This window comes from Vigna unguiculata, chromosome 4 (genome assembly GCF_004118075.2).
Source record: "Vigna unguiculata cultivar IT97K-499-35 chromosome 4, ASM411807v1, whole genome shotgun sequence".
Classification (NCBI taxonomy): domain Eukaryota; kingdom Viridiplantae; phylum Streptophyta; class Magnoliopsida; order Fabales; family Fabaceae; genus Vigna; species Vigna unguiculata.
Genome location: NC_040282.1, coordinates 4498789 through 4512198, shown reverse-complemented (window position 1 = coordinate 4512198; position 13410 = coordinate 4498789). Strand labels below are relative to the sequence as shown.

The 13410-nt window shown below is 26.7% G+C and overlaps 1 long non-coding RNA gene across 1 annotated transcript; it reads left to right on the top strand.

Moving 5' to 3' along the window:
• The first annotated feature begins 8643 nt into the window (after positions 1 to 8643).
• Positions 8644 to 9103, top strand: LOC114181436. The gene is made up of 3 exons (XR_003603819.1): positions 8644 to 8663; positions 8859 to 8908; positions 9021 to 9103. It is a non-coding gene; the product is annotated as an uncharacterized LOC114181436 (long non-coding RNA).
• The last annotated feature ends 4307 nt before the right edge of the window (positions 9104 to 13410 follow it).

Below are 13410 nucleotides of genomic sequence, written 5' to 3'. Positions count from 1 at the left end.
TTTGCTTAAAAGATAATCAGTAATTTTATAAACTGTTTTATTTTTTTATTATTCCTAAACTGAAAAATGTCATTGGATCCTTCTAAAAATTTGTGTCCCTATGTTTTAAAACTATAATATAGATTGTCTTTTTTTTTACGGTTCATAAACTAAATTTGGGAATCTAATTTAAAAAAAAAATTACAAGATCAAGAGCTGAGTTTTACAATTTTTTTTTTTGTTTTTAGTTTAATAATGAAGTAATTGAAAATTTTCAAATAGTTTAGCACCCTATAGTTAATCTTGCGTCATTTATTTCTTTTGTTTTTAATTAAAAAACAATAAGATTAAATATTTATATTTGACGCATAAATTCATCCATTCCACACACACACACACACAAAATCTTGAATTTACCTCCTTACTTTTTAAACATTTCTGATATATAAAATGACTTGAACTTTATCTTTCCATTTATCGCATCTGTTATATTATCTGTCTTTCCTTTTAATCTCCAAATACATTTAAAGATGGTAAATAAGTTAAGATATATCCATTGATCATTCATGTTTGAGTCCTTAAATTAAGAAATTCAAGTTTGAGATTACTTTATATATTAGTTTCATCTTTTCATGATAAAATTTTCTCTCATTTTATTTTATCACACATTAATTATAATAATTATTCTTTAAATAATAAATATGTATATTGTTTAATTAATGTAATAATGTTAATAATAGAGGAGACAATTACACTTTTTTTCTCACCTAAGTAATGTAAGTATTTCATTGTTTTTTTTTTTTTTGTTAATAGTGTGACATCCCAACCATGCTTGTCCAAAGACCCTATAAACATATCATTCATAGCATTCAAAGTACGAGAAAGAAAAAAAAATGTCCTAACTTATTAGTCAGCCATAATTATGTTCTACAACATATTGGTCAGCCACAATTATGTAAATTTAATGAGGTCAACCACAGTTTCACAAATCTAATATTAAAAAATATACTAAATATTTATATGTTACAGCAAGATCAAACATAGCAAAACCAAACTAAAAGTTATCCTCACTAAATTTCCTTCCTTTTGAAACTATATATTTGAGTTGTAAGAAACCATGTTTGAGTTGTAAGAAGTTGCCCCCACATTTTATTGACTTGACAACCCGATTTGAGTCTCATGCTATGAAGAATACTGAAAATGGAATTAAGTTGAAAAAAAAATATGAATATCAGTGTCACTCAAATTGCGATGCTATTGTTGGTTTAATCGATTCTTTCTAATGTAATATAAAAGATTAATTAAAAACAACTAAAAGAATATGTAATTAGTTTCAAATTTGTGTTAGCATTGGCTTAGCATACGTTAATTAAAATAAATAAAATTAATGTCGATTTAGCATATACTAATTTTATTTATTTTTAATATTTATAATTATTTGAGTTAGTGTTGAGTAAATAAATATTGACTATAAAAAAACTAAAATAAATAAGGTTGGGTCGGTATAGTGGACTCTAAATTTTATTAGTTTTAATATTTTATTTCTTTTAATTAGTATTGACTAAGTGAATGGTAAATGTTAAAAATAAATAAATAAAGTTAGAATTGGCTTAGCCGATGATAACTTTATTTACTTTTAATATTTTATTGATAACTTTATTTATTGATTTATTGAACCCTAACTATTAAAAAAGTTAAATTAAATAAGGTTAGTCTAAGTTCAGTGATGTAAACTTTATTTATTTTCAATATTTATATTTATTTAAGTTAGCATTGGCTTAGCCAACACTAAGTTATATATTCTGAATTTGTGTACGTTCATATCAAACATGTATCGTAGACAAACAAATTTTATTGAAGGAAGAGGACGGTTAGATGGTGGTACCAATAAGTGCCCATTTTAAGTGAAAATTAAAATTATTTTTGGCACTTATTTTGCTTTGATTGATTATAATTTTATGATAACTCATCCAAATTTAGTTTGTTTTGCATAATAGAGCACCATGAGAGAGAATTATAGGAAAATAAGAAGTTTTGATTGAAATAATGATACTTGATTACTTTAATATTAAAAAGTTAAAGTATACATAGAAATTTTATAAATGAGTTTCATTATTTATAAACACACTATCTATTTAAAATCCTTTTCTTAGAGCCTTATCCTTTCTCTTTAGATTTCTCACTCTTGTCTTCATCTTTTTTAATATTAAAAACCACTAGAGTGACCCTTGTGGAGAGCTCTATAATCATGTTCAATCAATTTCTAAAACTGAATAAGTTGATTTAAGTTTGGCATGTGTTTGGCATTTCATGATAACATTTAAGCTAGTTACACCTTTTCACACATTTATGCTTCAACGTTAATTGATAAATGCGTTTGAAACATCAAATAAACCTAACAAAATTTGGTTAAAAGGACTAAACCCGCACATTTCTAAAGATGGGGACTAAATTAGTTCAAAGTTTTGATGAAGGGACCCAAAATATATTTAACCCAAATAAAAACATATTCAAGGGGTACTACATGTGAAGGACATGAAGAAGAATCTATTGTCTATAGAACAATTGGATGAACTCGAGTGCAGGATCCATGTTAAAGGTGGGATCTTAAAGGTAGTGGAATAACTTAAACCCTAATTATGAAAGCAGAGAAGATCATGGCGAATTTGTACGTGATTATGGGAGATACGTTGCAAGAAGTTAATGCAATAGTTGTATTGACAAGTCAAGAAGCGATGATTGTGTGACATCATAGACTTGGCATATGTCAGAGTGGAATCTGCAAATCGTTGTGGAACGTAATCTCTTACCATGGCCTAAGGAGGTTAATTTACCTCTTTGCGAGCACAGTGTGATAAGCAAATAACATAGATTGAAGTTTGCTAGAGTGGCTACAAAAAGCAAACACATATTAGACTTGGTTCTTTTTTATGTGTGGGAATCACCCGTATTATCACTATGAGGGGCAAAATATTTTGCATTATTCATTAATGATTACTCTAGGAGATTTTAGGTGTACCCCATCAAGAGGAAGTCAAATGTGTTACCAATATTCAAAGAATTAAAAACACAGGTAGAGCTTGAAACTTGGAAAACAATTAAGTGTATAGGTTATGCTGACAATCTGAGGGATCTCACCTATGGGGTCCCATTGTGCATAAGGTTATTGTTAGCAAGGATGTAATGATGCTCCAACCATAAGGTTTTAAAGAACAAGAAAACTTGGTTTGCATATTGAACAGGTCTTTGTACGATTTAAAGCAGACAAGGAGGTGTTTGTACAAGAGATTTGATTTTTTTAGTAGCCTCGGTTAGAACAAATTAAGTTCAGACCATTGTACTTACTGCAATAGGTTTCATGAGGATGATTTTATCATATTGTTGCTTTATGTGGATGACATGTTGGAGGTAGGCCCCAACAAAGCTTGAATTCAAGAATGGAAAGCACAATTAGCTAGGGAGCTTGATAAAAAGGACTTGGTGCCAGGAAACAAGATTTTAGGGATGCAGATACACCGAGACAAAAAAAATGGCTTTTTTCAGAAGAATTACTCACTAAAAATTTAACGGCACTTTAACATGAAAGATTGCAAGTCAATTTTTATCCCTTTAGTAGTGAAGCGGAGATTGGAGATGTCTCGAGTATCATATGCATCGGTGGTGGATAACCTTATGTATGTCATGATTTGTACAAGATCAGACATTGCACAAGCAGTAAGAATGGTTAGTAGTTTCATGACAAATCCAAGTGGAAATCATTGATGTGTTGTTAAGAGAATCTTGAGATACATCAAAGGAACTTCATGTCCTAAACATAATGACAAAGAATAAAGCATAATGTGAAGATTTGATTAATTTTGTTAAAATTTTCAAGTGGGAGATTGTGAGAATAGAAATCCACATTGGTGAAAACTTACATTGAATCTTACTTTTCATGTTATAAAAGAAGCTCAGTGTTTCCTTAAAAACGCGTTATAAAATCTTTTTTTTCTCTTTTATTTTGTTGTAGTGCTCGAGAGAAAAATAAAAAAAAATGTTAATTTTTCTTTTAAGATTCTCCTTGTATTTATTTTTCTTATTTTCAAGAGAAAGATTTTTATTATTTTTTTCTCGAGATAAAAGAAAAAGGTACGCATTTTTTCCCTAGTAAAATTTATTTTTTTATCTATTACCAAAATTTCATTTTTATCTATTGCCAATATTTTCCTCATCTTTATTTTAGTTGTGAATATACTTGTGTTATTACTATAATATCCAATAATATAACTGAAAAAATATATAAATAATTAAGTACGTGGAATTAACATATAACTAAATATAAATATAAATATAAATAATTAAATAAATAAGATCTATAAGATAATTAGAAATGAATATAAGTAATTAAATAGATAAATAAAATAAAGTTGGGATATTTCCTGAATAATGAATTTTAAAATTAATAAATAAATAAAATAAGATGAGTGATATTTTCTTCTCTTATCTTAATAAATATAAATATGCACTTCCATATTTTTCTTTTGGTTTCTCTTTCTCTTTCGTTTTTTTCTTTTCCTTTTCTTTCTTTCCTTCTACTCTCTTCCGTCCTTTTTCGTTCTACGTTTCTTCTTTCTCACTTCTCTTTCTTGTTTTCTCTCGATCCTTTTTATGCTCTTCTCATTCTTCTTTCCCCTTAAATTCTTTTTTTCTACCCGCACCCCACCAATATATATACACGTAATGATTACAAACATGATGTTTTTTACCTTCTTTAAACCGTGATTATCTTTTATTTGTACCGACAGATAAGTCATTACCGATATATTTTAATAAATTAATTAATTCTTCTTTTAAATTTTTAAATTTTTAAATTTTATATTAAATTAAAATAGTTATATAATTCATAATTACTAAAACAAAAATTTAATAATCAAGTCACAATTAAAATCGACAATGACAAATCACATAATATATTACTTTTTTCTGTATTTATAAAAAAGAGATAAAAAATAGTACCAAATATTAAACAAATATTTCATTATTAATTGAGACAAAAGAGAATTGCCTTTTTCTTTAGAAATGAAATAAAAGATATGAAAAATATGATTATAAATAATAAGTTTATGTCTAACTTTCTTTTCTTCCATCACAGAAGAAAACAAGTAAGCGAGAGAGATGGGATGAGTACAATATGTGAAAAATACAAAAAGATGATAGAAGAGAAAAAAATATCTTAATTCTTTTTCTTTTGTTATATTGATTTATATTTTATTACTTATTAACATTATAAAAGAACTAAAAAAATACCTAATTTAATTTTCATTAATTTTCAATATACTACTACCTAATTTAAAAGATACATATAATTTAAAAAATTTAAAAAATACATATAATTTACAAAAATTTCACAATACATATAATTTAAAATAAATTGAAAAAGTTTGGGGTCTTGGACACCCTCACCCCTTATATACTTCGTCACGGTATAAGTAAGTGCAGTGGCGGATCTTAACCATAAGTTTTGGAGGGGCCAAAATAATATAATTTGTTTATCATTAAATTGTTATATCATTAGTATAATGTTTTAAAAATTGGTTCCTCTAACCGAATAATTTAATCTTTAGTATAATATTGTGACAAATATAATCTATCTTGTTTCCATCTTCACGAATAGCTTTACTTTTATCACTTTTATCACTTTTGAATAATAAATTTATTATTTTATTCTTCATCAATATACATATTTTTTAAATAATATTTAAAAAAATTTATCATACATTACTAAAAAATTGAATTAAAGGAAAAATATAGTATAGTTAAGTCATAACTAAAAATCGGATACATTGTTTTTTCTTCTATATTCATAAAAAATGAATATACTAAAGGCTCATGAGATAAAAGAAACAATGTTAACTATTAAATTAATATTTCATTATCAAGTAAGATAAAAGATAATTATTTTTCTTTTCTTCAAAAAAGAAATAAGACAAATGAGAAATGAGAGAAAAAATAATTACCTTTTTTCTTAAAAAAAATGACAATGAGAGATGAGTACAATTTTGTAAAACTAACAAGACAATAAGAAAGGACATAAAAAATATCTTAATAAATATTTGGTTTAATTATTCTTTCTGTTATTGTTTTAGTTCAAAAATGTTAAGTTAGTCCTCCAATTTTGTTTAGTTTCAATTTAGTTGTGATTTTTGAAAAACTGATATAATTTGGTTATTTTTATTAAATTTTTTGAAAGGTATAATTACTGATTTGGTACCCAAACTTTTTGGTTAAGTTCAATTTAGTACCCAAATTTTTGGTTTGTTCAATTTAGTACCCCAATTATCTAAAGAGATTCAATTTGATCCTCTCCGTTAAGTGGGAGTTAACATCGTGTTCGTACAGGACATGTGTCAAGCTATGAAATTTTTAATTTTTTCAATATTTTTTTTAAATTATTTTTTAAAAAAAAATATTTTTTTTTTCAAAAAATTTAAAAACTGCCACATGTCAGTTTATCATCGTGTCACGTGGCAGCTTACAATCATGACACGTGACAGTGATAATAGTTTTTTTCAATTTAGTACCCCACGTGTCATGATTGTAAGCTGCCACGTGGCACGATGATAAACTAACACGTGACAATTTTTAAAGTGTTTGAAAAAAATAATAAATTTTTAAAAAAATATTTAAAAAAATAAAATAAAAATTTCATGGCTTGACACGTGTCCTGTACAGACACGGTGTTAACTCTAACTTAACGGAGAGGATCAAATTGAATCTCTCTAGATAATTGGGGTACTAAATTGAACAAACAAAAAGTATGAGTACCAAATTGAACTTAACCAAAAAGTTTGGGTACCAAATCAGTAATTATACCTTTTTGAAACATATCAATGTTTTTTCATTAAAATTGTAAACAAAGATAATTTGTTTTGTTGGTGTAATTAACATAATCTCACTATCAATCTTGATGAAAAGTTGATCAGCTTTAATAAATTTAACCAAAATGACCAAATTACATCAATTTTTCAAAAGTCGAGATCAAATTGAGACTAGAAAAAACATGATGACCAACTTGACATTTTTAGATGAAAATAGTGACTAAAAGATTAATTAAACCTAAATATTTTTATTCTTTATATATTTAATTTTATGTTTTATTATCTATTAACATTAATTGGTTATATTTTATAAAAGAAATAAAAAGACAAATAATTTAATTTTTATCCGTTTATAAAATATACTACCTATAATTTAAAAATTTTAAAAAAATAAAAAATTTGAAAATGTATATAATTTTTAAAAAAATCAAAAATCTTTGGGGCCATGCCCCTCCCAATGTCAAATCTCACCCTACAAAGTAACTAATTTTATAAGGTTGAGGTAGACTTAAAATTTATTTCTTAACAAATTATAATTTAATAATTATGAAAATAAAAAATTAAGTTTCAATTGTATTGGAAAAGAATCAATGGAATGAAGCATGCCAATAACTAATTAAAGATTTTACATCTTCATATTTATGTTTAATAAAATAGTATAATACTTTGAACAAAGTAAATTTATAACAAAGTCCCTTCATAAGTAAATTTATAACAAAGTCCCTTCATAATTTAATCGTTAAAAATGTAAACTGAGACATAAGCAATCTAAAATATATGAAAACAAACTCCTCTGGAAAATACCCAAATACCCTTATTTAATTGTTGACACTTGTTCATTTATTTGGTTTTTTGGTCAGTTTAACTTTTTCCAAAAATGGCCCGTGATTTGCACTGGTGGTTCAGTAACACTTTTAGATTTTACTCAAATAACCCAATTTAAACGAATGACACCTGTCCCATCGTTGGTTTTTCTGTAAAATCCCCTTTGACCTTACTTTTCAGATTTCTGTCTCCATTCTTTCTTCTCTCAATTTCTCCCGCTCACGACATTCAAAAAAATTCATAATTTTTTTTTCTTAAATTGTTCGTCCTTTTGCTGCCAAATCTCCTCAGACCATCTTCCCCCTTCTTCTTTCTCCCTTCCTAACCCTAAAACACACCCTTTTTTATCAACCCACTTTTTTCTCAGAACTAACCACACCCTTCTTTTAGTGTTTCTGTTTTGAAAGCGTTGTCTGGGTACTCCAGATTAGTGCATGCAATGATCCACATATATGGTGTTCTTGAAAATTCAGTTTTATGGATTAATATTGTGGGTTGAAAGAAAGGTAACATCTTTTTTTATTTTTTTATTCTTTATAGTTTCAATTTTTAGACTTTCCATTCTTCTTAAACTTATGGTTTTACGGGATTGTTTATTAACTGAAGTTTTTATGGTGCAGGATTGAATGTATAAACTTTTTATTTTGGTATTCAATGGTTCCGGCTCCGATCAAGCAAAAGTACTTTTTTTAATCTTTTATATTTTATATTTATTTTGTGGTTTAATTTTTTGTTTCGTAATATTTACAGTACTAAAACTGGAATGGGAAGTACTTCAAGTTTTCATTTTAGCCAACATTGCAGGTTCCTTATCCTCCACTTATCCAACATTCCAAGTTCTATCACGTTATGAGCTAAAATTTTTGTGTTCTGTTGATTCCCTTTTAAAGAAAGTTGAAGAAAGGTTAAATCTTTAAAGAAATTTTGGGTTAATTTTTTGAGAACTTTTGGTTTTGAATTTTTCAGGTTTGGAGAAACAAGGCTTGGAGGCAAGGATTTAAGGTGGTTTGCAAAAAAAGATTAAAAAAGATTTTAGTTTTAGTCTTTTTTTTATGCTTCAAATGCTTCTCATTTTTTTCTTTTTCTGAACTTTTGTAGTGTTGTTGACAAAGGGGATGTCAAAGTAAAATGTTGCTAATTCTTTCAAACTGATTTAAGCTCTTTTTTTTTTTGTGAAATGTTGTTGGTGACATATAGGATATGCATGGATTCCAAAGGATGACAACATCCACATGTGGGTCTATATAGTAAGCAGCTTCCTCATGCATATGTTGAAGGCATGATTCATTTAGATAGTTTAACTTAATCTTTTTAAATTAATGCTTCAATTATTAATTGATCTTTATTGTTGTCTTATAGAAGCTTGATCCTTATTGAGGCCACAAAATTGGTTGCAAAGCTTGATGAGAAGGAAAGAAATAGTTTACCAATGCTTAGACAAGTTGATTTCATTGATGGGGTCCTCCATGAAGGTCTCCCTAGCTGTTGGCTTTTTTATTTATTTTGCTAATGAATATATTATTGGGTAATTTTTCAATAATGTGTTGTCTTTGCTCCAGGGTTTCTCTGGGATGAATAGGTTTAGCTAGAGCAGATGGAGTAAAGTCCAATATGAGATGATATTTGCGTTTCTTATCATTTGTTGATTATTTCTAGCCAAGGTATTTTTTTTGTTGGAGAATGTGAGGAACTTTGTGTCTTTCAATGAAGTACATACATTGTTTAACCTTGGCTTCACTTTTTGTGATGAGTTATCAGCTAAAATTACTGCAACTTTTTTCCTTAAATGCAACTTTGATTTTTTCCATGCCTTAACTGCAACTAAAATTAGAGTAATTTATGTAGATATCATATTGTTGAATTTGTATTCTTCTCTCATGAAGGACTTCGTGATATCATATTTTAGGGATAAAATGAAGAAAGTAAACAAACTCTCAAAGAGCTTGAAACTAAGCACAACAACTATACGAAAAGACAAAACGTTTGAATGACATGGATTTTGTAATTGAATCAGTTTTCATAGTTATATTGTTGTGCATTAATTCTTAATAATAAGCTTTTGAGGTGGTAATCTTGTCATTATTAACTTCTTTCATTTTCAGGAGTTAGACAATGATATGAGGAAGTGTAAGGAAGAGTTCAAGGAGTTTGAAAGGCATGATGTTAACTACTAGAAAGATTTTAAGCACATAAGTCAGAAGATAAAAAAGCTAGAGGATAAACTAGAAAAGGTAGAGAAGCAAGTCATAGTTCATTGCAACGAGACATATAATTCTTTTGTTTCTACTTTGTATGTCAGGATTCATCCAAAATTGAAGCCCTTATGAAAAAGGGCAATCCACTGATTTGATACCAAAACTTGAGGACAATATTCCAAAACTGCAAAAGTTATTGCTTGATAAGGAGAAGGTCTTGCATGAAATCACAAAGAGTTCCAAAGGTGGACTTTTATCATTTTTACTATTTTATTTCTAATATAGTGTTGTCTATTGATAAAAATATAGTGTTGTTTAATCATAATTTTTTTATGAACAGTTTGGGAGGGTTCCATAACTTCTCTCCCTGTTTTACCTTACTATTTTCTCAGGCTACCAATGATATGGAAAAAAGGCCATTTTCCATGAGTATCTCATTTTATAAAGGTTACAACCTTTCTTCCTAACTTCTTTTTATTGACTTTTATCTAACATTGTGTCCTGCATATTACTGATTTTTTTTCTTTCATTTTTAAATATTTCTCTTTATTTAAAACAGTCACCTACATGCTAGATGAAATCATATGGAGTTAAATAGCCAACAATTTTCACTTTGGTGCAACTATTGTCGAATCAAATATATGAATAAGCCCATGAGAATCCTGCTATTTCAATTCCAAACACAACATGTTCTTTTATTTATAAATATGTTTTCAGTTCCTTTTTTCTTGATCAATAGATTGTTCTGGTAGTTGAAAACTTGATGGTTAACATTGCATTCACCATTGTTTTGGTTATCCAAGCATGTAATCTTTACAGAATGGAAATGTTCAAGGAGTACTAATAGAGATTGAAGAAAGTCTTCTAATTGTTGTAAGTCTCCCTTATTGATTCTTTCTATATATTCATGCTAAGAATTTGATTTTGGCCTATGTTGATACCTGTTTAATGTATTTCCAACCATCATTTTAACCGTGCAAGGATTGCTACAACATTGCAACTAGATTAGACAAGATTTTATCTATTGTTATGATAGTCTTGGCTGTCTTCTCTAACGTGGTGGCTATATATAGTGATGCCTATGCCTTGATCAAGCAGAACCAAACTTCACGCGAATGATTTCCATCATTCTAAATAAGAGAAGCTGAATTAGGAAATTTAGGTTTTCCAAGAGGATCCGATGGATTGATTTGAATGAATAGAGAAGTTACCCTGTGTACAAAAGTGCTTCAGAAGTGTTACAGTCTACAACATGCGTCCATCCTCCTCTGTAATTTGCCATTTGTTGTGGTAGTTGAAAGTTTTTTTGAACAATACTCTCTATCCCTTTCCCTAATTTGTTGGCGTTTGTATGCATTGTATTGAGTGAAAATGAATGAATTTGTTAAAGAAATGGTATACATTTGAAGAATTGGATGAGAGAAAACTATAGCTTCCATTTATATTCCTGTCCCTATTCTCTTTTTTTATTGTTGAAGAAATTGAATTGTAGATTTCAGAATTACTTATTATAAACCATGATATGACTTAATTTGACAATACTAAATATTTTCCCGCTGTTTTTCTAAAAGGTAGAAGACATTAGAATATTGAGCAAGGAAGATATAATTTTCTTAAGTGATTCATTTAGCCTCACTGACGTGGTTTTTGTGATTACATTTATAGAAAGAGTAAAATACATCAAGAATAAAATAAAGATGGAGCAAGAAATATTAGAAATTGCCATGAAGCAAATACATAAAGCTTCATAAGTTTCAGATTTCGATAGTAAAAACAACGTTCATGTGCGTTCATATTCTTAAATGTAAATGAATTTCGTAAGTTATTGTTTGTCAGCAAAATTAAGTGTTCGGTTTATTTTAGTTATTTATTTTTCATGAAAAACTCATTTTTGATTTACATTAAAAAGACAATTATAATTTTATTTTAGAATGTTTTATATAAGTTTTTCAAAAATAAATCTGAATCACAAAAGATCAGATTACTAATTATTTTAAATAGTTCGCAGAAAAAGGTGATAAGTTTTCTTTTAAATTAAAACTATATTTTATAATTGTAATAAAAATAACTTTTACCTTTTATATATTCTCTAAAGTATTAATTATTGTTTATATACATATATCCTTAAAATTGTTTGTCTTTTTTAAGTTCTAAATTTCTAAGTAACCTTTACAGATATACGTAGTGTGAAGAAACTTCTAAAAACAAAATTAAAATCAAAATTAATTATTTATTGAATATTAAAAACAAAATTAATTACTATAATACTTTCATATTTGTTATATTATGTTTAACTTTTATTATAAATACAATGTCTATGTTGATAACAACATATGCATGTATTTTTGTTTAAAATTTTTAACATCAATTTCAGGCTTCTCTAACTTTTTTTAATAGAGATATCATCTCAAAATATGTTTGTATTTCTCCATTTTTCTTTAAATTGATTATTCATGTGTGGACAATACTTTACACGATACCAAAGTTCACAGTATACCTATATTTTATTTTAACAATTATAAGTACATATACATTTCATTTTTAATATAATATATAACTAACTCATAAAACATGTGTGTCGTACCAAACAATTAATTGAGAGTTAATGTTTGATAACAATATCTTTTATATATATAATATATATATATATATATATATATATATATATATATATATATATGTGTGTGTACTAGGATTTAAGTATGGTATGAATTAGGAATTTAAATAAATTTATGCATTATATTAAATTTTAAACCAAAAAATGAAATGTTGATAGGACTCTATCGAATAGGGTGGATTGAGTGTTATTTTACTATTTATTAGCCAACACTATCTTCTAAATCAAAAGTTAACAATGCAGTATAATTTTATTTTTTGTTGGTATTTTTTTTTCTTATTATTAATAGTATTGTTATTATAATTATTAGTAGTCTTAACAATTTTAGTGTTTTTATTTTATACGGGACCAAAGTTTACAATAACAAATTTTAACTATATAACACTATTATTCTTTTATATATTAATTATTATATCAATTTTAAAATGTAACACAAATAAATTCATATACAAATAAAAATATAGACCCTATATAATACTATTATTCTTTTATATATTAATTATTATATCAATTTTAAAATGTAACACAAATAAATTCATATACAAATAAAAATATAGACCCGTGCGTAGGCACGGTATCATGCTAGTAACATAGGAAAGTATAGTAACATGGAGACTGTGAGAGTGTTAATATTGAGTAAGTAATTGTCTATGAAAGATTAAATATTACTTTCACTCAAAAAAATATTCTAGTGTTATAATCTTGATCGCATTTATTTATATTATTAAAAAATCATTCACAAATTGTAAATATAATTAAAGTAACATTAAGTAAATTGTATTAATATCGACTAATAATAAATATAAATATTTATTTATTAAAAAGTTTACAAATAAATAATATCGACTTAGAGTTGGTTAGGCCGATTCTCTCGTACATGGTACATTAGATCATTTACAATTCATTTCATATATTTGTATTATAATTATCTTTTTAT